Source organism: Dermacentor andersoni, chromosome 9 (genome assembly GCF_023375885.2).
Source record: "Dermacentor andersoni chromosome 9, qqDerAnde1_hic_scaffold, whole genome shotgun sequence".
Taxonomy (NCBI): domain Eukaryota; kingdom Metazoa; phylum Arthropoda; class Arachnida; order Ixodida; family Ixodidae; genus Dermacentor; species Dermacentor andersoni.
In genome coordinates, this window is record NC_092822.1 from 136,480,196 (window position 1) to 136,505,754 (window position 25,559).

At 47.5% G+C, this 25,559-nt stretch overlaps 1 protein-coding gene across 4 annotated transcripts in view; it reads right to left on the reverse strand.

The window, feature by feature from the left end:
* The window catches only part of LOC126529714 (uncharacterized), a 181,793-nt gene that overhangs the window by 124,561 nt on the left and 31,673 nt on the right, over positions 1 to 25,559 (reverse strand). The window lies entirely within an intron of this gene.

Below are 25,559 nucleotides of genomic sequence, written 5' to 3' on the forward strand. Positions count from 1 at the left end.
TAAGGCTAGGAGCTTTTCGGTTGAGGTGTTGTGGGGAAGGTGGAGTGCGGTTTTGTAGGCTTTGCGTAGAATCGCGTCCGCCTGTTGTACCTCACTCTTGATGGGATTGTAGTATGGGAGGCTGTATGCCACTCGGCTGACGACCAGGCTTCTGACCAGCTTGAGTGTGTCCTCCTCTCGCATGCCGTGGCGTCTGTGTGAGATGCGCGTGATCACGCGGGCCACTTGTAGGGTGGATGCCTTGAGTAGGGCAAGGATGTGGGTGCAGCGTTGGTTTGACTGTATCCACATCCCCAAGATTCTGATGAGCGTCTTTTCCGGTATCAGCTTCTCCACGAAGTAGACGTTGAGCTTTAACTCGTCGCTGGTGGGGACTGTGCGGCTTTGCTTTCCTCTCCAAACTCTCAGGAGCTCGGACTTCTCAGTGGAGCAGGCTAGCCCTCTTGCTCTGACGTAGTCCTCTACGCAGGTGGCTGCCTCTTGTAACTTCTCTTCTTTCTCTCTGAGCGAGCCTGTGTTAACACAGATGGTGATGTCGTCGGCATACATGGCATGGTGTATGCCGTCGATTTCTTTTAACTGTTTTGCCAAGCCAATTATGGCTATGTTGAAAAGCGTGGGGAGATGACCGACCCTTGAGGTGTCCCTTTGTTTGGAGAAAGGAACTTCTCTGATCGGAGCTCTTCGAGGCCAATCGTTGCCGTTCTGTTTGAAAGGAAGGCTTTGACGTAGCCATAGACTCTCCTCCCGCAGTTCAGGTCGTTCATGCCCGAGAGGATAGCCTCATGGCTTACATTGTCAAAAGCCCCCTTGATATCCAATGCCATTATTATATTCTCCCCGTTCCTGGGGACGTTCCCAAGTACTTCTTCTTTGATTTGAAGCAGTACGTCTTGGGTCGATAATTTTGCTCTGAAGCCAAACATGTTGCGGGGATACAGTTCGTTGTCCTCCATGTACTGTTGTAGTCTCAGCGTCACCACTCGTTCGTACAGTTTTCCCAGGCACGATGTCAGCGAGATCAGTCTGAGGTTCTCAATTTGCAGTTTCTTGCCCAGTTTAGGAATCATCACTACCTCCGCATGCTTCCACTCCTCGGGGACGGTCTCAGCTTCCCAGTGTTTGTTGAGAAAGTCTGTTAATTCTGCGACTAACTCTTCACTGAGGTTGCAGATGAGTGTGTTATTGATCTTGTCTGCACCCGCGGCAGTGTTTCTGGTTGTGTTTCGAATCACTGCGTAGACCTCTTCTCGCGAGATGGGTCTGTCCAGGTTAACGTTTTCTCTTCCTCGGTAGCGCTCTGCGTAAGCTGCTGGGTTTGTGTCCCCGAAGCATTTAACGCGTACCTTCTCCAGGAGTTCCGAGTCTGGTTCCTCAAACTGGTGGATGAACCGGTAGATGGTTTTGTTGTTTTCTGCCTTGGTCTTGGTCAGATCTATGAGAGCCTTGAGGATATGCCACGTCCTCGCTGTGTTCAAAGTTCCGTTGGGGGAGTCGCTGAATTGCTGCCAATTTTGCCTTGCCAATTGCGCCACGTACTCCTCTGCTTTCGCTGTGACTTCTGCGACCTTTATCTTTAGCTTCCTGTTGTATTTTTGTTTCTTCCACCTCTTGGTGAGCCCGCGTCTAGCTTCCCACAGCTTGAGCAGTCTGGCGTCTACCTTGGGCGTCTGCGTCGTTCGCGCGATTTCTTTGGTGTACTTGCGCTGTTTTTCAACGAGCATCTTTCCCCACTCTTCTATCGATTGGATCCCGTTCTCAGCGAGATTACGATCGCATGCCTCTCGAAAAGCGCTCCAGTTCGTAATTTTTGCCGATCCCAGCTGACGCCTTAGCCTGTCCGAAGTTACTTGCGTCTTGAGTATGTAGTGGTCACTACCCAGGTTCTCTAACAGGTTCTCCCACACTACTTGTTCCGCTCCTCGTATGTACGTGAGGTCGGGAGAGGTGCCGGTACTAATGCTGTTTCCGATTCTGGTTGGAGTGTCTGGGTCTGTGGGAAGCTTGCAGTCGGTGTTCTCTGCCGCCTCCGCTAGCGTTTTGCCTTTTGGGTTTGCTGTTTGGTATCCCCAGCTTTTGTCCATGGCGTTAAAGTCTCCTAGGATGATTAGCGTGCTGCCTTTCGCTAGTTGGCGTGCGCCATGGAAAAGCTCGTAGAATTTTGCCTTCCTCTTTTTTGGGGGGCTGTATACATTTACAATAAATATACTGCCCCTCTTTCTTTTCTTCTTTGGTATAATTTCTACAATCACGTGCTCTACGTCGGTGTCGGCTATCCCGTCGTGGCTTATGGCGATGAGTGCCTTGCTGACTAGGGTTGCCATTGTTTCTTTCTCTTGAGTCTCATAACATGTGTATCCTGCGAGTGTTGGTGTCGTGCCCATCTCTTGAAGCGATATGATGTCGGGCGGTGTTTGTTGTGTGTGAATGTATTGCTGGAGGAGGCCCTGCTTCTTACGGTAGCCTCTGTAGTTCCATTGCCATATATCTAAGGTTTCTTGCTTGCTTAAAGTTGTACTGGCCATGTTTAAGCCTCGGTGTTGTTTGCGAATGTGTTGGCGAGGGATGCCAGCGCGGGGCAGTGGTAGGCCTTCTCTCTAATGTTCTGGGTAAACTTCTGCTTGCAGATGCTGCTCCGGAGCTCTGTGACTTGTAATTGCACTAGCTGCATTTGTTGCTGCTGTTGCTGCATCTCTGCTTTAAACGTGGCGAAATCCTCGTAGCCTGCTTGCCATGGGGCTTGGGTTTGTATGGTTTGTGGCTGCGGAGGGCTGTTCAACCTAAGGTCTCGCACTGCCTTCGTTAGCTCTGCTATTTGGCATTCTAGCTCTTTCTGCCTAGCGCGTGATAGCTCTAATTCACGTCTCAGTGCTATTTTCTCCGCGTCCTCCTGTCTAGGCTGTTCGCAGTTGCTGTTTGTGTTGTTCTTTTTGTTAGTTACCCCACCCCAGTGCGGAGCAAACCAGGGGTTTTCGGCTCCCCAGCTCACTTGACGCCGCCACTCTTTCGGGTAGGCTCCTTCTTCGTCTTCTTCTTCTGCTGCTGCTGCTGCAGCTGGCTCCCTCCCTTAATGGCCAGGGGCGGCAGTTGCGGGAAGGACCGTGACCGGCTCCGTGTACGGCTCCAAGACGCCCGGGATCTCAAACGGCTCTGCGAAGTCTCCCCCTCCGGGCTGAACCACCTCAGCTTCTTGCCGCGGTCGTCCCGGCTGCGACGTCTGCTCTCACGTCCGCTGCCGTTGTTGCCGCCGTTGGCCTTGCCTTGCAGGTCCCTGGCTTTCCTTAGTCGGTCTTGTCACTCCCTCGATCCGGTAGCGTGGTTGCCTCCGCAGATCAGGCATCTCGGGATACACTGGTGATCCTTTGGCGGGTTCTGCATCCCACACTATTTGCAAGCCTTGGCGTCCGGTGTGGGGCACACGTCGGAGTGGTGACCTTTTTGGCAGCAAACGTAGCACATCTTTCTTGGTAATGCAGGTTAGATGACGATAATCTACACGGAAACGCCATGAGCCATCTTTCTTTTTAAGAAGCACCACAAGCGACGCCCAAGGGCTCGACGAAGGTTCAACAATGCCTTTGGCAAGCATCCTGTTCACTTCCTCTTCAATAACCTTACGCTCTGAAGCAGAAACTCGATATGGCCTGCAATGAATAGGACTGGCATCACCAGTATTTATGTGATGCTTAACAATTGAAGTCTGGCCTAATTGGCGATTGTTGAGGTCGAAGATGTGGTAGGAAACCAAAAGGCAACAAAGAGCTGCTGCTTGTTCAGGCAATAGGTCCGCAGCAATCATGGGCCGAAACGTTGCGTCAGGGCAAATAGCATCCTATGAACATAGTGAAGAATCGGAGCAGCCATCTACGGAAAACATCGTGACGTGGTCATCTCTGATAGCAGAGAGCGTTGCAACCGATATACCTTTGGGTAGAACTTCCTTTGCCAGGCTAAAATTGACGACAGGGAGGCACGTCCGGTTCTCGGCGATGGTGACGACGGAGTGGGGTACAGTGATATTGCGCATGAAAAAGACATCAGGAACAGGTGTGGCGACAAAATTACCATTGGGCACAGGAAAAGATGATACCAAATCAACGAAAGTCAAGGCTTTAGGCAGCAGGTGGATGAAGGCGGTCGTACTAAAGTTGTTCGGCAGTTCAGCACGAATATGCGCAAGTAGAGGAAGTTCAAGACAAATGGTACCAGCAGAACAGTCGATCAATGCTGAATGCGCCATAAGAAAGCTGAGTCCTAGGATTAGGCCATGAGGACAATTGGTCAGCACTGTAAAAAGAACAGGAACATGGCGGTTGGCGATACTTATATGGGAAGTACACATTCTGGTGATGTCAACAGTGCTGCCATCGGCCACGCGTACAGCTCGGGTAGTAGGAGGCGTGAGAACCTTATTCAGCCGACGACGGAGGTTACAACTCATTATGGACAGCTGGGCTCCAGTATTTATTAACACCATCAAAGGGACGCTGTCGACATGAACATCAAGTAAGTTCTGGTTCGTTGGGAGGGTCAATGGAGGATTTCGACACGACGAAAATAATGCAGCACTACCTCCAGGAGCTGCACGCTCTAGTTTTCCGTTCGGGAGGGTCCATAATTGGTCGACGACAAATAGCAGCATGGCTGGGCCGACGGGGTCCGATGGCACTGAGGTGACGGCGAGCAAGCAGGACGACTGACATCGACGGATACGTCAGAGCTAGGAGGCATACGGCGAGGCGAGTAACGGTGCAGGTCGGCATATGAGCAAGGAGACGGGGAAAAGGAGCTTGAATACAGCGACGTCCAGAAGGTGCGGCAGTGGGGAGCGATGTGGCCAATGCAGAGGCAACAGAAGCAAATGGGCTTGTCGTTTGGAGTTGGTAGGGTTACAGTATTGGGGAGGGGAATACAGATTGCCATGAGGTGTAGCAGTCAGCAGCGGTCGCACGTCAGGTCAGGAGACGGAGCAGGCAGCAGGAAAACTTATGTTTGCAAATTCTTGCAGCACAGCTGCCTGAATGAGAGAGATCGCTGGGGCTGGTGGGTCAATGGTGGGGTCAAGAGGGCATTGATGGAATGGCGCAGGACTTGTGGCCTCGACCTTGCAGCGAACAATACATTTGACATGCTCATTTAAAGGTGGGGAAACGGTAAGATCGACACAAGACGACGTCAAAGCCGTGTTAGGGAGCCGGGAGAACTCTGGAATGACACGGCGTCTTTTGGCGAGCTCAAAGCAGCGGGATTCCTTGACAATGACGTCGATGGTGGACACATTGTTGAAGACCAACAAGTTGAACGCATCGTCCGCGATGCCATGGCCGACTTTGTCATCATCATCATCATCAGCCTGGTTATGCCCACTGCAGGGCAAAGGCCTCTCCCATACTTTTCCAACTACCCCGGTCATGTACTAATTGTGGCCATGTCGTCCCTGCAAACTTCTTAATCTCATCCACCCACCTAACCTTCTGCCGCCACCTGCTACACTTCCCTTCCCTTGAAATCCAGTCCATAACCCTTAATGACCATCTGTTATCTTCCCTCCTCAATACATGTCCTGCCCATGCCCATTTCTTTTTATTGATTTCAACTAAGATGTCATTAACTCCCATTTGTTCCCTCACCAAATCTGCTCTTTTCTTATCCCTTAACATTACATCCATCATTCTTCTTTCCGTAGCTCATTGCGTCGTCTTCAACTTAAGTAGAACCCTTTTCGTAAGCCTCCAGGTTTCTGCCCCGTACGTGAGTACTGGTAAGACACAGCTCTTATATACTTTTCGCTTGAGGGATAACGGCAACCTGCTGTTCATGATATGAGAATGCCTGCGAAACGCACCTCAGCCCATTCTTATTCTTCTGATTATTTCAGTTTCATGATCCGGATCCGCAGTCACTACCTGTCCTAAGTAGATGTATTCCCTTACCACTTCCAGTTCCTCGCTACCTTTCGTAAACTGCTGTTCTCTTCCGAGACTGTTAAACATTACTTTAGTTTTCTGCAAATTAATTTTGAGACCCACCGTTCGGCTTTGCCTCTCCAGGACAGTAAGCATGCATTGCACTTGGTCCTCTGAGTTACTAAGCAATGCAATATCATCAGCAAATCGCAAGTTACTAAGGTATTCTCCATTAGCTCTTATCCCCAATTCTTCCCTATCCAGGTCTCTGAATGCATCCTCTAAACACGCTATGAATAGCATCGGAGAGATCGTATCTCCCTGCCTGATGCCTTTCTTTATTGGGATTTTGTTGCTTTCTTTATGGCGTACTACGGTGGCTGTGGAGCCGCTATAGATATCTTTCAGTATTTTTACATACGACTCGTCTACACCCTGATTCCGTAATGCCTCCATGACTGCTGAGGTTTCGACTGAATCAAACGCTTTCTCGTAATCAATGAAAGCTATATATAAAGGCAGGTTATATTCTGCAGATTCCTCTATCACCTGATTGATAGTGTGAATATGGTCTATTGTTGAGTAGCCTTTACGGAATCCTGCCTGGCCCTTTGCTTGGCAGAAGTCTAAGGTGTTCCTGATTTTGAACTTAACGTTACAGCGCAAACACCTAAGACGAACCACAAAAAGATAGACACGACACACACTGGCGTTGACTAACAACTTCTTTTTTTCCTTCGTCGTCGATGCATATATATACCTAGGCCATAAAACCGCACAGGCGCAGAGAATACATTACTGACATCTGCCAACTTATCGCATACACAAACGTAAGAATTCAAATTCTGATGGGTGCAGGGTCAAAGATGTATCACTGATGCAATTATTGCCTTGTCTTTTAATGTGGCAGGCCTCTAAGGCCAGCCGCACATGTTCATTCTTGCTTTTGCCAAGAATTACCATCCGATCAAGTCGCGCCTCACAATTGCTGCAAGAGTTTATATGCGCAATAAGTTGCGCTCCTCTATCTACATTTCTGTTTACTTTTTGTGCATGTTCCCTGAGTCGCTCATTGACGCAACGCCCTGTCTGGACAACGCATGTCTTACCACATGAGAGTGGAATGCCATATACCCCTCCGACAGCGCACGACACGTATGAGGCACCATGCCGAATTTGGCATCCTCCGCTGCTCTCTCTGCAGGTGCGGGAACATAGCTTTGAAAGCTTGTTTGGTGCAGAAATTACCGAAGGAACACCACGCCACGATTCCAATGGCAACCTGTCCGGTATCTGGACAAGTCAGCAATGCTACAGCGCAAACAAAATCAGCCTACTTTAAAACAATAAAAAGTAAAATAAAGCAAAGTCCGAAGGAACTTTGGAGGCCTATAAAATGAAATAAAAAAAACATTTCTATCCCTGCTTTGACCGATGGCGATGTCACAATTTGCGACGCCACAGAAAAGGCCAAGTTGTTCAATCTTTATTTTACATCAGTGCTCTCTGCCCCAACAGATTCTCGGAAAGATCTAAAATTGTTGAAACATGAATCCACACCCATGCCTAAAATAGTGATCGAAGCCGGGGGCATTAAATTACAGCTTCGTGATTTAAATTATGCAATAGCTGTGGGCCCTGACTGTTTACCCAAATTTAAATTGAAGTCTTGCTCTCATATAGTGTCAATGTGCTTGAAAATTATTTTTGAGAAGCCCTTGGAACACAGTTCACTTCCAGCTGATTGGAAAATGGCATCGGTTGCTCCTAAATAAAAAGACTGGCCCGCACAACGTTATTAATAACTACCATCCCATTTCACTCACTTCTGTGTGCATTAAAGTTCTAGAGCATGTTTTATATTTATTTATTTATTTATTTATTTATTTACATGTACCTTACAGGCCTTCGAGAAGGCATAGTGTAAGGGGGGAAATACGGTAACATATTAGTATGGAATCAGGAAAGAAATAAACGTCAGCATAATGAAAGGAGTACGCGCAGAACATGGAAAATTAACACATTAGCAAATACAATATGTAGAGCAATGGCAATAAATGGTAAACAACAACATAATAGCATAATAACATTGTAAACATTTTTGCATGTTATACAGTAGTAAGTATTGTAAAGAAATTGGGAGCACTGAAATTCTTTAACTTGTAGAAAAAATGCAAGAAAATTACAAAAGACATGACGTGTTTAGACGGTTGAAACGGCATATTTATCGGTTAGCAGATTGCGAAATGCAGTGTGTTTAGACTGGCATGCAATGGTATCTAGTAGTGCGTTCCATAAACGGACTGCACGGGGCAAAGCTGAAAAATTAAAAACGTGTGTGTTGCCATAAATTCGGGTGTAGCTGAACTGATTGTTCAGTCATTGTGACGTCGAGGATGCTTTTTTCAGGTTTGATAAGGTTAGGCCAACTGTGTGAACAAATCTATGAAATAATAATAGAAGGGAAATATCACGGCGAGTAGTTAGTGGTTGCAACGAAAGATCGATTTTTATTTGGGTTACACTTGACTGGTTACTATAATTTTTTTAGAAATGAAACGGCTCGCTCTATTCTGGGTGCTCTCCAGGAGTTCGATGAGGTAATTTTGATGATGAGACCATATACAAGAGGCGTACTCAATTTGTGGCCGTACAATAGTTACGTAAGCTAGTTTTCGTAATGGTGAATGCGCACTTCTCAAGTTGCGGCGCAGAAATCCTAATGATCTGGAGGCGTTAGCTGAAATGGAGGTAATGTGTTTAGTCCATGAAAGATTGTGTGTAAGGAGCACTCCTAAGTACTTATACTCTGTGGTGTGGTCAACTATGTTAGAATCCAGATGATAAGAAAAGTGAGAGTTAACAGTTTTTCGAGAAAAGGAAACTACTTTGCACTTCGACACGTTTAGGGACATGAGCCACGTAGCACACAAATCACTGATATGTGCAAGATCATTTTGGAGTGCCGCGTGGTCAGAGGGAGAATTAATTGAACGGTATACAATGCAGTCGTCAGCAAATAATCGTACAGAAGATGATATATTGTTCGGTAAGTCGTGAATGTAAATTAAAAAGAGAAGAGGCCAAGTACACTGCCTTGAGGTACACCAGAGGTGACGTCAGAGAGGCCATAGGAAAAGTTAGCAACAACACTGAACTGTTCGCGATTAGTAAGAAAATTACGAATCCATGATAGGGTTAGTGAGTCGAGTTTAATTGCTGAGAGCTTTGATATCAGGCGACTATGGGCTACACGATCGAATGTTTTCGAGAAATCCAAAAAGATGCAATCAATTTGTTTATTACTGTTCATATCAAAGTGTAAGTCTGACGTGAATTCTAGTAGTTGGGTTTCGCAAGAAAATCCTCTTCAGAAACCATGCTGTTTCAGGTAAAAAAAGGTATTACATTCAAGATGAGAATATATATGGGATGCGATAATGTGTTCCAACATTTTGCAGCAAATGCATGTTATTGTTATAGGACGGTAATTATCACTAGAACTCTTGTTACCTTTCTTAAAGACAGGAACTACTTTTGCTATCTTCCAGTCTGTAGGAAGCATACCAGTTGTAAGCGATTGGTTAAATAGGTGTAGCAGAATTTTGCTTGATACTAGTATTGTGTTTTGATACTGTTTGTCTGCAGTATCACTTTTGACTGCAGTAGTCAAACATATAGATAGCACTTCTTTAAACTCAAATCAGCATGAATTTAGACAAGGATTATCATGCGTCACACAACTAGTAGAGTTCACACATTTCTTAGCGGCAGCCCTGGACGACAAATCATCGGTTGACTGTATTTTTCTTGACTTTCAAAAAGTGTTCCGACACCGTTTCACATTACCTGTTACTGCAAAAACTAACCAGTTTTAATATTAATCCCCAAGTTATTGTGTGGATCGCCGAATATTTACGCGAGAGGCGACAATATGTAGTCGTAAACGGCGAACAATCTGCAATAACTAATGTTATGTCAGGGGTACCTCAGGGATCAGTTTTGGGACCCTTTGTCTTCCTACTTTATATCAATGACATTAATGAAAATGTACAGTTCCATATTAGGTTATTTGCAGACGACTGTATATGATACGGTAAAGGTACACCTGAAAGTGACTGCTTCGTAATTCAAAACAACTTATATGCCATACACGAGTGGTGTGAGTGATGGGAAATGAAACTGAATCTCGAGAAAACGGTGTGTATGAGGTTCTCCAGAAAAAAAAATCCTGGAGAATTTGAATACACGATACACTGCTCTCCAGTAAAAATGGTGTGTGAATATAAATACCTAGGAATTTACTTTTGCCCCTCTTTATCTTGGAATCGGCATGTGGATTATACCGTAGGCAAAGCTTGTCAGAGCTTGGGATTTTTATGATGAAATACATGTGTGTTTCCACAACAAACCCGGGAGTTACTATATATAAATCATATGTAAGATCTGTGCTCGAATACACATGCTCTGTATGGGACCCTTCATCAGTAACTAACAAAGAAAGACTAGAAAAAGTTCAGTCTGTGGCGGCATGATATGTACTAGATATAGCAATGTATGACAGGCAGTTTAGTGCAACTAAATCTAAGGCAATGCTAAACTGGCAATCTTTCCAGCACCGAAGAGCGTCGTTTTGACTGAAGCTTTTACACTGCATATATCATTCTCATACTCGAATTCCGCGTGACGTGTACATAAATCAGCCTCACTACACATCAGCACACAAAGATCATGAACACAAGAGAATACAAATGTAATACATCGGCCTTTACCAGCTCTTTTTTCTCAAGAACCATCAGTCAGTGGAACCGACTTCCTTCCTCAGTTGTAGGAATTTTTTGTCCTAACAAGTTCTTTTCTGCATTAAAAGTGATAGAATCTCTTAATCCCTAAGACTTCATAAATATCGCGCGTACATCTAGCAATCATCATGAGCTATAAAGAATCCCAGTTGCAAATGACATTTTCTTTTAGTGTCTCTTTTTTCACCTTGTCGCACTGTATCTTAATCACCGCATTTTTTTTTTTTGTAACTTATTATTCGCATTGTTTTTTTTTGCTTTTTCATTATGAGTCTTGGTAATCATTGTGCTTTATGTACTTTTTTTTTTACCTGTGACATGTGACATCTGCAACGTGCCTGTATCCGACATTGCTGCGTGCTACGTGGCTGTGTGCTTTTGTGTCGGCGTATAATAATCTGTTTTTCACTTACATGAATTTATGCAAGCCTGAAATTTTTATGCTTGTTTTTGTCATCTGTACACCCCCCCCCCCCCACCCCCCCCCGCTGTAATGCCTGAATGGGCGCTGTGGGTACTAAATAAATAAATAAATAAATAAATAAATGTAGAATCCTGCTACCTGGTGCCAGGCTGAGTGTATGAAGTATGTTTAAAAAGAAAGAACTGATTTGATACTGCTATGAGTGCCGCGTGTTGTTCTCCTCGTACTAGCAGTGCATGAGAACAAGTCGTGCCGCAGTTCTTCGGAGGTGGGCCATGGATGAGGCGGTGTCGTGAACTTTGTCATGTGTCACTGATCTCGGGGGCATGCGGATGTCGGGAGAGATGGAGTCAGGAGACACAGAGCAGCACAGCAAACAAATTTTAATTAAACCAAACTCAAAGTAAAACTCATGCAGGTCCGTCCCACTGTACCTCAAGTTTGTTTTTTTGTGAAGGCCTTAGGATCATGACCCTGTCGCCTACCTTAAATGTTTGCCTACGCGCATTTCTGTCATAGTACGCCTTCGCGGTATCCTGGGCCTCATGTAGGTTTTTTTCAACCAGTTCTTGCGAGACACTTAAGCGATCCAGCAATTTTAAAACATAACACACCACCATCTGGCTTTCACCTGTTCCTTCCCACATTTCTCTTAACATTCTGAAGTGAGAATGGATTGTCCAACCTTACACGAGCTAGGAAGGAGTGAACTCCATTACCTTTGTGGGACCATTCTCAATACGAACAGAGTTGCGGGTAAACAGTCCTCCAAGTCTGCTTTGTGTTCATGGCACAATGCACGTAACACTCTCTTAAGCACCGAGTGCATCTTCTCAACACTGTTTGATTGTGGATGGTACACGGAGCTGTGTATCAGCCGCACACCATACCTTTCTAGGAATGTCGTGGATAAAGCACTTGAAAATACTGTCCCCTGGTCAGCCTGCATCTCTGCAGTAAACCCGATTCGCGAAAACGTGGACAGCAGAGCGTCGACTATCTCGGTGGAGCTCAGTTCCTTCAAAGGAATCGCTTCAGGAAACTTTGTCGCGGGACAGAGCATGGTCAAAAGGTACTTGGACCCTGATCGGCTCGGCGGCAAAGGCCCGACTGTGTCGATCACCAGCCGACAGAATGGCTCTCTGATTAAGGGAACCAACTTTAAAGGTGCCTTGCATTTATCTCCCAGCTTCCCAGCTCGCTGACAAGTCACGAGACCTTACGTAATTTTCCACATCCTTAAAGCATCCTGGCCAGTAAAATTCTTACAAGAGCCTCTCCTTCATTTTGTTGATTCTTAGATGGCCCGACTAGCCATTTCCGTGACACAAAGTCAAGAGATCCGCCCGATACCTCTCTGGAACGATTAACTGATCACGGATACGGCCCCTACAATCTCGGTAGTGTCTATACAGCAGTGCTCCCTTTTTGTGGATGGTAATGTTGCGCCTAGCTATGCCCTCTTTCACGTTGTAGTGTAAACGTGTCAGAGACTGGTCCCTCTATTGCTCCATGCTGAGCGACTCCCTGTCCACCTGGAAATGCCTGTCAAAGCCCTCAGAGGCAGGTGAAAGTACAGAGCTGCTCTCCCCTTTCTGTTACTTCCACTCACGACCTTTCTTCGCTACGCGAGTTTTCTACAGGGATCATTTTAATTGGCACCTCTGCTGTTACCCTGTTTTCTTTTTCCTCCGTTGTCCAGGGTTCTACTAGGGAATGTGCTTCGTCGTGTTCTGCCAGTGCTGCGCTGGTGTCCTCGGCCAGCTGAGCGGCAATTTGGTGCGCTCGCGAGCAGGTTAATGCCTGCACCCTTCCTTCTCTGAACTCCTGATCACGCTCCCATAACAAACGCTCCAAATGCTTTGAAAAAAGATACGGGTAGCCCATTGATAGCACCTTCGAAACGCCTGCCTCTGTCTCTAGTTCTCCGAAAGGACCGGAAATTGTCACTCGTGCTATTGGCAGACACACGCTGTATTTCTCTAGCACTAACTTGATCCAAGTTACCTTCCCTGTATAGTCCTCGACGTTTCCAAAAGAAGGGTGAACTAAGTCCATGGTTGCTCCACTGTCCCTTAATACCTTACATGTCTTTCCGCTAATCCGTAGCTCCTGGAGGTATGCACGGAGAAGCTCCAAGCTTTCGTCGCTTCCGCCCACGTAGGAAAGCACTACCGGCTTTTTTTTTTTTTTTTTGCAATCTGAGGCATACTGACCTAGGCCCTGGCACTGATAACATTGGACCGGTCGCCTCTTTTCGAACTCTTGCGTATTAACCTTCTTTGTCCCCTCCTCTGGAGGGCTGCTAGCTCCTTTATCGTTGTCCCCTTCCAGAGTTATTTTTTTTTCGACTCGGCCCTCTAGGTAGCTTTTACTTGAGTCTGTTTTTTGTGGTGGATATACCTTCTCGGATTATCCCTTCCATTTGAACGCTCGTCGTCGGTATTGAGTTTTCGTCGCATCACAAACTCATCCGCTAGCCGAGCCGCCTCGTCTACAGTGTCTACGGCATCTCTATCCTGCACCCAAAACCTCACTGACTGTGAAATGCTGCAGTAGAATTGTTTGAGACAATTACACTCTATAATTTTGTCTCTACTTTAGTAGACTTTGGCACCCTTAAGCCACTCAACAAGGTTTGTTTTCAACCTGTACGCAAACTCTGAGTAGCCCTCGTCGCTCTTTTTGCTTGCTTCTCTGAACCACTGCCTAAATGCTTCTGGGGAAATTCGGTAGTGCCTCCTCAACAGTGCTGCCTTTACTTTCCCATAGTCTTCCGCATCATTCGCTGTTAATCTTGTGACTACATTCACTGCCTCACAACACAAAGTCACCAACCGCTGTGACCAGGTGCCCTGAGCGAAGTTACACCTTTCACAAGTTCTCTCGAAATGAACCAAGAACAAGGCAATGTCCTCGACAAACTTGTACAGTTTCATCCACTGGTCCATCCGATATGGCTCAACCTCGCTTGATTTGCTACGGATGTCCCCTTCACTGCCCGCTGCTGGACGCGATTTCTGAAGTTCAGCCTGTAGCTCTGCCATCTCTTTCTCACGCTTTTCCCATTCTCGCTCACTCTCACATTGTTGACACTCACGCTCCCGCGTTTCTTGTATCACCTCCCAAGCAATCTTAATGCTTTCATCATCATGACCACTATCTTGAATTGCCTTCTAGATAGCTGGCTTTTTCATCTTTTCGTCCACCTCAACTCCCAACTCGTCGCACAATAAACAAGTCTGCCCTCGTCAACCTTCTAAGATCCATGGAAGCTGCCCCACCTGGTGGTTAGAACTGTTTTCCTTAAATAATTTGTGAAAACAAAATATGCAACAAATTCCTGATTCCTAGAACCCTCAAAATAAACATGCAAAATTTGAATTCTGGCGAATCAAAACGAAAAAACCATGCGCTCACTCACGGATGCAGCACCACCCCATCTGGTTCATCGGTCTGCTGTTCCCGGTTCCACAGGACTCCTTGGGTCGAAGGCTCTTTCTTCTTCGCTGTTCCCAGTTCCTCAGGACCTCTTTGGATGAAGGTTCATCCTTATCACTGCCACTAGTTATTAGATCTTGCCGTTGAGTGCAGGAGTTGGCCAACGTTGAGGAGGATTTTGAGAACTGAAGGTTTATTTACATTATTTACAGCAATAACACAAAGTAATGAACAATCATAAAGGCATTGATGGCCGGTAGCAAATAGGACGCTGCGGCCCGTGGCAAGAAGAACGAAAAAATGAACGAATGAAGGAAGGAATGTCTCTTCTCCCTGTCTTTCGCTTTTAACCCCTTTGGTCTCTCGGGGTCACATTGTTTTCAGCCAATCGTCGAGCCAGCTTAGGTGTCGTCATTTTCCTCCAATGGTAGGTGCCCGTGCAAGTGCCTCGTGGGGCCACTCCAAGGGCTCCACTGTCTAACAGGTGGCCTGCCGCCGGCGTTGGCTCCTTGTCTGCAAGCGCTCAGCTGGAGGAGATAGGTCGTTCTCAAATGACCCTTCAGAGCTGCAAAACAGCTTTGCTCGGGACCAAGATCAACTAGCTGGAACCGTGCCAGGCTCCTGTTGCACTTTCGGGAAGAGTCAAGCAGGGGGGGAGACTAGCTCGACGTGCGGCGCATGAGGTGGGGGTCGCCAACCTGTCTGACGGGTCCGACAACGTGGTAGACGTGCCCGTGCGCACAATAATTGGAATGCCACAGCGATTGGATGTGGTCGGGGAACTTGAGTGATGCCAGGAAAAGGGTCCATATCCAACAACACTAACAGAAAGGGTCATTCTTACAGACTTTTGACGTCATACATATCCTCCGAGTCCAGTGCGTGACAGATCTTCGCCATCGCCGACGCTACAGAAGTTGCTGCCTTGATGTCGGCCAGTCCACCTGTCCGTCTTTGATGCCGGTGTCCCTAACCCCGTCGGTGACATTGCACTCTGGCCTCACTGGCTAGGCTTAATGCCGGTTTCCACCACTACTTCTTCGAGTGCTGACAAGACGCCCTGGGGACAATCGTACGTGCTGATCTGCCTCTGAAGGGGGATCCTTCCTGGAGTGCCCGGCAGTGCCGTGAGAGGCTGCCGCAGATCTAAGGAGCCTCGCTCGAATGTCGCCAAGGTCAATGGCCACACCCAGGATCGCCAGCGTCATGGGTTCGACCGAACCTCCATGGCTCTCGTCGCCAGTGCGATGTTGACGCTACGACCTTCTTGGCCCAGAGCCACGTCGATAATGCGCTGCTCAGCGCTGCTTCTCTCTCGGTCACAGCTCGGGTCACACGCCTCGAGGGCTCATGCAGTTCGGACCAAACTGAGCACATCGTCCTCTTCCTTTTTTTTTGCACCGCATGCCTCTTACATATGACAGGTGGCGGGTCCATTTGGGTTGGTCTTCGCAGAGTGCCAGGCTTGATGGAACGCACAAATACTGCTGAATTGACGTGAGCGTCTGTCAACCAATCCTGACATTGTAGCTAAATGAGAGAGAGAGAGAGAGAAACAACTTTTGTAGTGAGCCCTTAGTGACGGTTGGTGCGTGCTGGCACCAGATGGGGTGGAACCTTCTTCTCAGGTCCCATATGTGTCCAGCAGTTCCTGGCCCCTAGCCCCCAGCGCGAGCTGGGTCGGTAGGTCGGGGCTGGACAACAAGGTCTCCCATCGCTCGGGGGGGTTGGGGCTGGGGAGGGTGGGGGGTAGAGATGGTGGGGGGTTCTTGAGCTTAGTGCACTCTGCAAGGATGTGTGCTAGAGTGCCTTTTGACCGTCTGCAAAAAGGGCATGAAGTGTCATGCTCTGTTGGAAACATCTTGTGCAAGAGCACGGGATGCGCTAGTGACCCCGCTTGCGTGCGTCGCACGATTGTTTGCTGCATTCGGCTGAGTTGCGGATGCGGACAGAGAAGCTTACATCTGCCGCTTCTGTACATTTGTGTGATTTCTTTGTAGCTTGTCACGGGGTGCGGTAGCTCTGGCTCGTCCTCGGCCCGGATTGACAGTTCTCGGGCATAGTGGTCGGCGAGTGCGTTGCCTTCCACTTGCGAGTGAGCCGGGACCCACACGAGCTCAACGGCCCGTCCCGGTGATTTGCATTTGGTGAGGATCGCTAGTGCCGCGGGAAAGATGTTCCCCTTGCGGTAGCTTGCGTAGGCAGTCTGCGAGTCTGTGACCACGGTCCTCACTCCCGGTTGTGCGAGTGCGAGGGCCACGGCCACTTCTTCTGCTTCGGCGGTATTCGTCGTCCGTATCGACGCGCCTGTGACCAGCTTATCGATGGTGGTGACGACCGCCGTTGCTCTGGTCCCGTGCTTGGGAAGCGAGGCGTCCGCGTAGAGGACCTCGGGGTCCTCTTCCAGCTGTCGATCCAGTGCCTTAGCCCGCGCGGAGCGTCTCTCATTGTTCCTCCCCGGCTGCATGTTCCGGGGGAGGGGCTTGGTCTGCAGAGAGCGGCAACGACCGTCCACGAGTATGCCACGACCTGCAGCCTGAGCTGCGCTCCACAGAAATCGGAGCTGCTCATGGTACAGCCCGGAAGACCAAAGAAAGAGCCGCCACCGAACATAACCATCCCCATCGACGGCACAGAGATCAAATCAACGCAGCAGATCCGGATACTGGGCCTGCTGTTGCGCAGCGGCGGCAAGGCGCCCGCAGCCGTCAACAAAATCAAGACCACATCAGAGCAAGTCCTGAGCATGATCCGGAGAGTCACCAACCGGAACAGAGGAATCAAAGAAGAAGACGCACTGCGCCTGGTGCAGGCATTTGTCGTGTCACGCGTAACGTACTCCGCCCCGTACCTCCAGCTTGCAAAGGTGAACCGCGAGACGCTGAACACGACGATAAGGAAAGCAGTCAAACTCGCCATGGGCATCTCAGTCTACTCGTCAACGCAGAAGCTGCTGGAAATGGGTGCCCACAACACGGTGGAAGAGCTGGTAGAAGCACACCTATCCCACCAGAGAGCAAGGCTGAGCTGGACAGAGCACGGTCGGGCCGTCCTACGCAAGATAGGATGGCAAATTGAACAGCAACCGACAACGGAGCCGCTCCCCACAACGTGGAGAGACATGATTAAGACCAAGCCCCTCCCCCTAAATGAGAGAAGTTGGAAACAGACAGGTTGTGAACATGCAAATGAAACACCTGCACAAAGGGAACGGCATCTCGATGCTGACACCGAGGCCACGAGAAACACGACGTCTAATGAAACATCGGAACAGCAACAACACTGTGTAGATGCCAATGTTCAGCTATGAGGACTCGACGGGCGAAAGGTATGCCGCACGCTTAGTCAAATCCGTTCACTGACGAGTGGCACACACCGCCTGGCACATATCCAATAACCCAAGTAGGCATCAAAGAGGTTCATTGGAGAACAGACCGAGTGGCACATACCCATGATAAGCCAAGACAAATTATGCAAGGCTAGAGTTAACAGTGCTAGCGCGCAATACTTTGTGCTTAGCCAGAGCTAAACTGTCAGCAAATTTTTTTCTTTTAACAGCATGACCAATGTAACCTGAGAGAAATACAAAGGACATCCAGTGGGCGTCAGTATCTATACAAAAGTATCTATACAGTACAAAAGAGGCCCTTTGGATGTCATCATCATCATCATCATTTATTTACCCTTAAGGGCCCCTGATGAGGCATTACATAAGGGGGGGGGGTAACAAATGGTAACCACGTGTCACAAAGATAAGACACATTAATACAGATTGCAAGAACTGGTAAACAGAGTAAACACATGAAAATGAAAAAGCCCATAAACGGGCTTACTACTGGGGCTGTGGACAAAACTGGTGTAGTAATAACAGTTTAAATTCTACAGAATTTGTTTCACTGACGATAGCGTCAGGAAGTGCATTCCAATCCGATATGGCAGTCGGCAGAAATGATTTATTGAAAGCGTTAGTTGAACCATGAATGCGTTGAACACTGTGACAATTAAACAGACGTTGTGATGATCTCATGGGCGGCAAAATTAGGCTGTTACGTAAATGAGGGGCCCGGGGGGCCCAGGCCCCCCCGAAATTAAAACGCATACCCCCCCCCCCCCCCCCCCCCCCCTCCCCGCCCCACGCCACCATTTCTCACACACATTCCTAAAGCGCCGCCAAATCAATGCTGAGACTTGACAGCTATTCAGCGGTGAACATTTTGCTGCCTTTTTCACTCCTTTTGGATGGCGGTAATTATCGGCGTCTCCTGGGATGTGATGGCCAGTTTCCTCATCAATTTGGTGCCCGCGCGATTAACTTGAGATGCATTCAGTTGTTACCGTCTATTCAACGGTCACACCCATCGCTGTTGCTTCGTAAGTTTAACCTTCTTCGTTTAGGCTGATCCAGGAACCAGGAAAGGGATTCAGTTCATGGTCAGCTAGTCTGTATTCATGTGGAACGAGTTGTGGCCAGAGAAAATGCCAATCGCGTTTAACTTTTCTTTTTGTTTCATTATTTCCTCGAGTGACGGCTCGCCGCGATGCTGACAGATCCTCGGAACCATACACCCGTGATATGGGTTAGATAAGGTGGAAAATAAAATAATGCGAGATAGCATCCATCATCAATTTCTGGAATAACCTTGAAACTCATAGGCAATATGACTGTCACCTGTTAACTTTTCTGGTTTTTCCCTAATTGTACAGCTCTTTTCGTGCAAAATTGCCAACTGGAAACAAGAGTCGCAAGGATTTGAGAAATTAAGCGATATACTGAGGGACAGAGCCAATGCAACAGCCAAACAGGAAGGAAAAGCGAAAATTAACAAATGTAACCGTTGTTTATGAAAATATTCATGAAATATTCATTCAATTTAAAAAGGAAGTAGAGAGAATGCCGCCGGAAGTGGAGGACAATTCCGTGTGTTCTGAATGACACTTTTACAGTTATCATTCGAGCCGCTTAACGTTGTCACTTCTCTGCTGTGCTTATATAGATGTTTTTCTAACCTTCCGCGGTGGGCGCAGTACGTGTAGAGTCGCAGTTTCCTATGCCATACGCGGTTGTATGCGACTGGCGGCCACGCATCACTACGTAACTTCCCAAATAACAATAAGAGTCGGTTGTGGCAGTTAACTTCTTAGAGCAGTAAACGAGGGATCTAAAAGAACTGCGATTGTTCTGCAAATACGTATTTCTGTATATTTCTTCCAGAGATAATTCAAAAAACGCTACTACGTATCCCTATTGCAAAAACCAGCATCTTCCAGTGTGAAACCAGCGCGCTTTTTGGCGCTGGGTCGCACTGGGTACGCTGGCGCTCGCTGGGACTCACTGGGACACCACTGAGAACGCTGGATAAGAGCTGGGTCACACTGGAAGAGACGCTGGTTCCACTGCCATGATGCTGGGGCGCACTGGTTTGTGCTGAACAGGCGCTGGTTCTCGCTGCAGTTCGCTGGTTCGCACTGGAAACTGCGCTGGTTGTGTTTGTGGCGCGGTGGTTCCAGTACTCAAGGACGAGTGCTGCTGAATATTAAATGCTTTATACAATTTCATCGCTTGATACTAGTCTCTTGTCCTAAATAACGCTATATCTTGCGGTTATAAAACTCTATTTCATGTCGCAGCTTGGAATAAAGGTGCGTGAGCTGCCCTGTTTATTCATGGACATACGTATTTGAAACTGAAGATCACTTTCGTTTTATTTTTTATTTTTTTCATTTTCCCTTTTGAGTGGGCGGATAGCTAAATTCTTGAACGAAACCACGGAAATGCAGAGGACGCCGCATTTTTTAGTAGTTCGCACATAACATATGATTGGGAGATGTCGCCATTGTCGCAGTGTTCTGGAGTGGACATGAAATGCAGAAGTTGTTCAGACGCGCGCGAATGGACCCCGAGTTCGAAGCCTATCGCTGACTGATATCGCACCGATAACAAAGCTGAGGTGATTCGTGCGCTTCCACTTTCCCTATTGTACTAAAGAAAGTTCTGAGGCTCAAATACACACATTTTAGCTTTCGCCAGCTACCTGCGCTGAGATCGGTCCCCACCGAAGCTTAGGCCTAGCATATCCGCCGAGTCCGTCCTCACGCTATCGGCGCATCTAGGCTCAGGAATCAAGAAATCTAACAAGGATAAATCACTCTATATTTCAGCTTTTGCATCGGTGTTCGTAAATAAGCAATTTTTTCATGTCTACAGTGCCAGCAGAAGAAGCGATGACCGCTGATGTGACGCGTAATAAACACAGGTATATGTGTTATCGCCGAAGGCTCCCAGCACTAGCCTGCGCTTCTCTGACGAAGATATATGATAGACAGGCGTGTTGACTGAAAGGCATCACTGAACTAAGGAAACATTGCATATCCTTTGCGTGAAGAACAAGAAACGGCTATCGAAATCGGCAGTAACAGCCCATACACCGTCCCGGGTCGGCGGTTCATTTAGGACTTTTTTGCGAAGTTAAAATAGCAATCTATTTGTTGTGAAGTTTCACTTCAGTTGGTAGTGAAGTTTCGTGAGTAAAACGGGTTCAGCAGTGAAATGAACTGCACAGCAGACTTTTGAAGAGTGAAATGCTCAGACTCGATACATTTTGTCCATGTCTGTTGCACACCTCATTATTTCCACCGATGAAAAAACTTTTGAAGAAGAGCAGACGCTCCGGAGGTATCAAGTACGACGCCATTTTGAAAGGCCGCATGACGACAATTTTGTTTACTTTTGACATTGGCTGGCGGAGTAACACAACTCCGCGCGGTTCGTGTGCCTTTGTGGCCAACTATTGTTTTCGAAGTTATATTCTACTAAAGTAATCTTTGTTTTACACTTTCGCTTCTTTACTTGTTCTTGGCAATGTTCTTCCTGCGCTTCTTTCCTGCGCGAGTTCATTTGGCGTGGTTCTTTGTTTGCCAAGTAAAGGAGAGGAGTATCGCACAGGCGTACCTGTAAAATACACCTTATTTCATTTCCCTTTTGTGGGTTTACGCGTTTTTATGGCGAATCGTGGGCGTTATTCACATTTGTACTAGTAAAGGTACCCCCTCCTCATTGGCATAGAAAAGCCCCCCCCCGAAAAAAAAAAAGCCTGGGTACGTGCCTGGTGTAGCATATATCTAACCCTGATGACTCCACAATGCAGCACTTACATATTCCGGATGCATTTCTAATGATCCATAGTCCATCCACACAACACTTTCTCAACAAATCTAGATATCTAATGGACAGACCGAATGGCCAAAATGTACCACATTATGCACATTTAATGGGTGTATCTGGCTATTTGGGACAAAGGGCTCATCACCAGCATGGCCATTAGCAGGAACGCCGCGGCGGTTCCTTCAATGTAAAATTTATTGTGTGAAGTATAACAACACAGGGGAAGGGCTGTGCTATTGAATGGCAACTTGGTGTCAGTCTTCTTTACTTCTAATTCCGAAATATTACAGCAAACAACAACAATAATGACAGTTCTTTTTTCTTTTTGTGGAGGCACAAGAGGTGAGCAGAGTTGCTAAAATCTTTCAGCAGGCTCTCAATAGTGGCAGGTCACCTTAAAATTAAGAACGGCTGACCTAGTCCTGTATTCTGTACTGGTTCACTTTGGAACCGCTTAGCTCTGCTGCTTGGGTAATTTCTAGGGAGTAGATATGCTAGGACGCAATCTAATTACTGAGAGGAAGCACGACTGGAAATGAACATTGTGAATGACTGAACTATGGGAGTACAGTATAGCAACTAGATGATGCTGCTGTATCCTCACTACCACCCAATGACAAAAATGATGTTCTATGGATATCCTATGAATGTGTTGAATACAATCGGTGGACTTCCCTCACATGATCATTTGGCTGCACTTTCCGTGTCCCAAGGACATCTCTTCCCTGTCCACGAGGGGCAGTATGGGGACATGCTGCATACATTTTACAGGCATATGGCAGGGCCTTTTGTACAGTGTTTGCTATAGTGCCAAGCAGTGATAGACAGAATGCTAAATTGAAACATTAAGTAGCTTACAAGGCTGGGTAGCTAATTGCAACCAAACTGATTCAAAGCGGTTGTCATTAGTAATCATCACCATCGCCATAGGATCATCATCTCATCCCCTAGCGAAAGCACGAGAAGATTGAACCATCCAAGGCAGTTATCATTTGAGTCAATGTGGCCTCGATGGGCTTCAATTAAAGCTTCAACAAAAGCTTCAGCAACAGCTTGTGCAGCAGTTAAGGCAGTCAAGGTCAGGCCGACAGCTGGCAGCAGCGAAGGCTCAGGGAAGGGTAGCATTTCAGGCCCAGGGACTTCTATAGACAGTATATAGAAGCCATGCGAGAGCAGCCCACAAATGTATGCGGTACAATTTCAAAGATGGCATTGAGACACCACAGGCAGATAGATACCAGCAGTAGCATAAGAGAATCGGTGGTCAGAAAACCATGGCAGAGAATGGCATCATTAATCCGTAACCTCGGCACCGAATTGGAAAATTGGATAAGCCCATTGCCTTCCGTTCACGCACGTTAACACACGCCGAAAAGAATTATTCTCAGCTCGAGAAGGAAGCGCTCGCACTGGTATTCGGAGTAACAAAGTTTCGAGACTACCTGCTGGGCCGCGAGTTCGTATTGGTCACGGACCACCAACCACTGGTGGGACTTCTACGAGAAGATCGACCAGTGCCCCCAATGGCATCGGCACGTATTCAGAGATGGGCTCTGTTTCTAAGCCAATATAGCTATTGCATAGAGTACAAGGCCGGCAAGGAAAACGCCAACGCGGACGCACTCAGCTGCTTGCCCGTGCCGATAACAAATGTTTGTCGATCGGGCACCTTACCAGAATAGGTGTTGTCTTCAGAGACCCTTGACAGCTCGTTCGTGCCAGTGGATGCCATACGGGCGCTGACAAATGGAGATGAAAACCTTAGCGTTGTGCAGCACTTTGTACTGAATGGATGGCCTAAACGCTTGTCACCGTGTCACAATCACCTTCAACCTTATTTTTGCAGAAGACTCGAGCTGTCAAGCGTAGAAGGCCTGCTCTACTGGGGTCATCGCATAATCGTACCCCGCAAAGCGCGAGTCTCCATGCTCGCTGAGCTACATCGGTCACACCAGGGTGCATCGGCGATGAAAAGACTGGCTCGAACGCTGTTCTGGTGGCCTGGGTTGGATGGTGAGATCGAAAGCCTTCCACGTTCGTGCATCTCATGTGTACAAGCTCAGCCAATGCCCCATCGACAGGTTCCTATCTGTTGGCCAGAAACGGGAACCAAATGGTCAAGACTTCACATTGATTATGCCGGACTGATAGAGGGATGCATGCTGTTGATAGTCGTCGACTCGCATACTAAATGGATTGAGGCACTTCCCGTCAAGTCGGCGACCACGGAAGTCACAATCGCGCGGCTTCGAGAATTGTTTGCGCGTTTTGGCTTGCCGCAAACAGTTGTATCAGATAACGGGCCTCAGTTTGCAAGTCAGCAGTTTTCCCAGTTCATGACTGTCAACAACATAACTCACCTACGTAGTGCGCCGTACCACCCACAATCTAATGGTCTGGCGGAGCGTGCGGTCCGCACAATAAAGGAGGGCCTTCTTAAGCACTCGATGGTGAACGATCTCGAAACAAAACTAGCGCGAGTGCTCCTAGGCTATCGACGTACCCCACTACCGTGCGGCAAGTCTCCTTCAGAGATGCTGCTGAACTACCAAATTCGTTCGCGCTTGGATACTTGCGTCCCTTCTCTACCTCAATGTTACTCGCAGCCTCCCAGATTCCAGTCCGGCGACCAGGTGTGGGTGCGCAACTTTGGCCAAGGGAAGCGTTGGCGTCCAGGCATCGTCAAGAGCACAGAGGGTTCACGCCTTGTAACGGTCGACACTCCAGATGGCCTAGCCAGACGTCACTTCGACCAAATTTTCCGTCGCGTGCCTGTGTCACCCGTGACCCCAAAAGCGGAGGCTCCCGACTCGCTTCAACCCAGCCCGGACAACAAGAATCGGCCCACGTCAACGCCAGAAGGCCGGTGCAGCCTTGCCACTCCAGAACCAACTGGCGCTGCGCCTGTTCCTTCGACAACACCTCCAACATCCCTCCCAGCCGAACAGGCTCTCTCTCCCCCAAGTCAGCCGGTCTTAAGGACGTCTACCCTACAACGAAGACCCGTGCAAAGACTGCAGTTTTAAAAGAAAGGGAGAAGTGATATGAAGTGCTGTGCCACACATGTCAAACATGATTAGTTCTTTTTATGTTACGTCATAGGCAAGCAGCCTATATATATAGTTCGCTGTAACTGACATAAAACAGTGCGGTACGTGCTCTTGGATCGTCTCCGTCACTCTGCCACCCGCTACAAGAGAATCGCATCATTAGGGTAGTGGTCCCATATAAAAAACAAAATTAAATGGAGTGGCTAGTGACCCGCAAGTTCAATACAGATGCCAACAGCATGCATGCATATGCTTATCAGAAGACCTGTGCCTGTTGAAGGTATCAAAGACATGTGCTCATGCAAGGCCACATCTAGTTGCTATGTCTTACAAAAATTGAAATTTCCATATATAAAAATCAATGAAAGCTTACTTTAGTAACAACTAAGACAAGAAAGTGTGCTGAATTGTAGAGGTGCTGCTTACTTGGCCAGTTGGTTCATGCTGAATGATATGGATGCAGATGATAACCGCAAGATCTGCTATGTGGTTGATATAGTTTAAATGTGCATGTGGAGCAAAATGCCTAAATTGAGCATGCCATCCATGAACTTACTCCATAGATAAGAGCGACAGGGTCTTTTTAGGCTGCTATTTGTGCTTCTATAAAATAAACAGCATCACTGTCCACGGGACACTACAAAGTTGTTCTCTGTTTGCAATTAGACCATCTGCATTAAGGAGATTATTCTGCCATGATTGTTCAGCACTTTTACATGATCTATTGCATACAAACTATGCACTACTTGTAGCACTGATCTGGAAAGCTTTGAG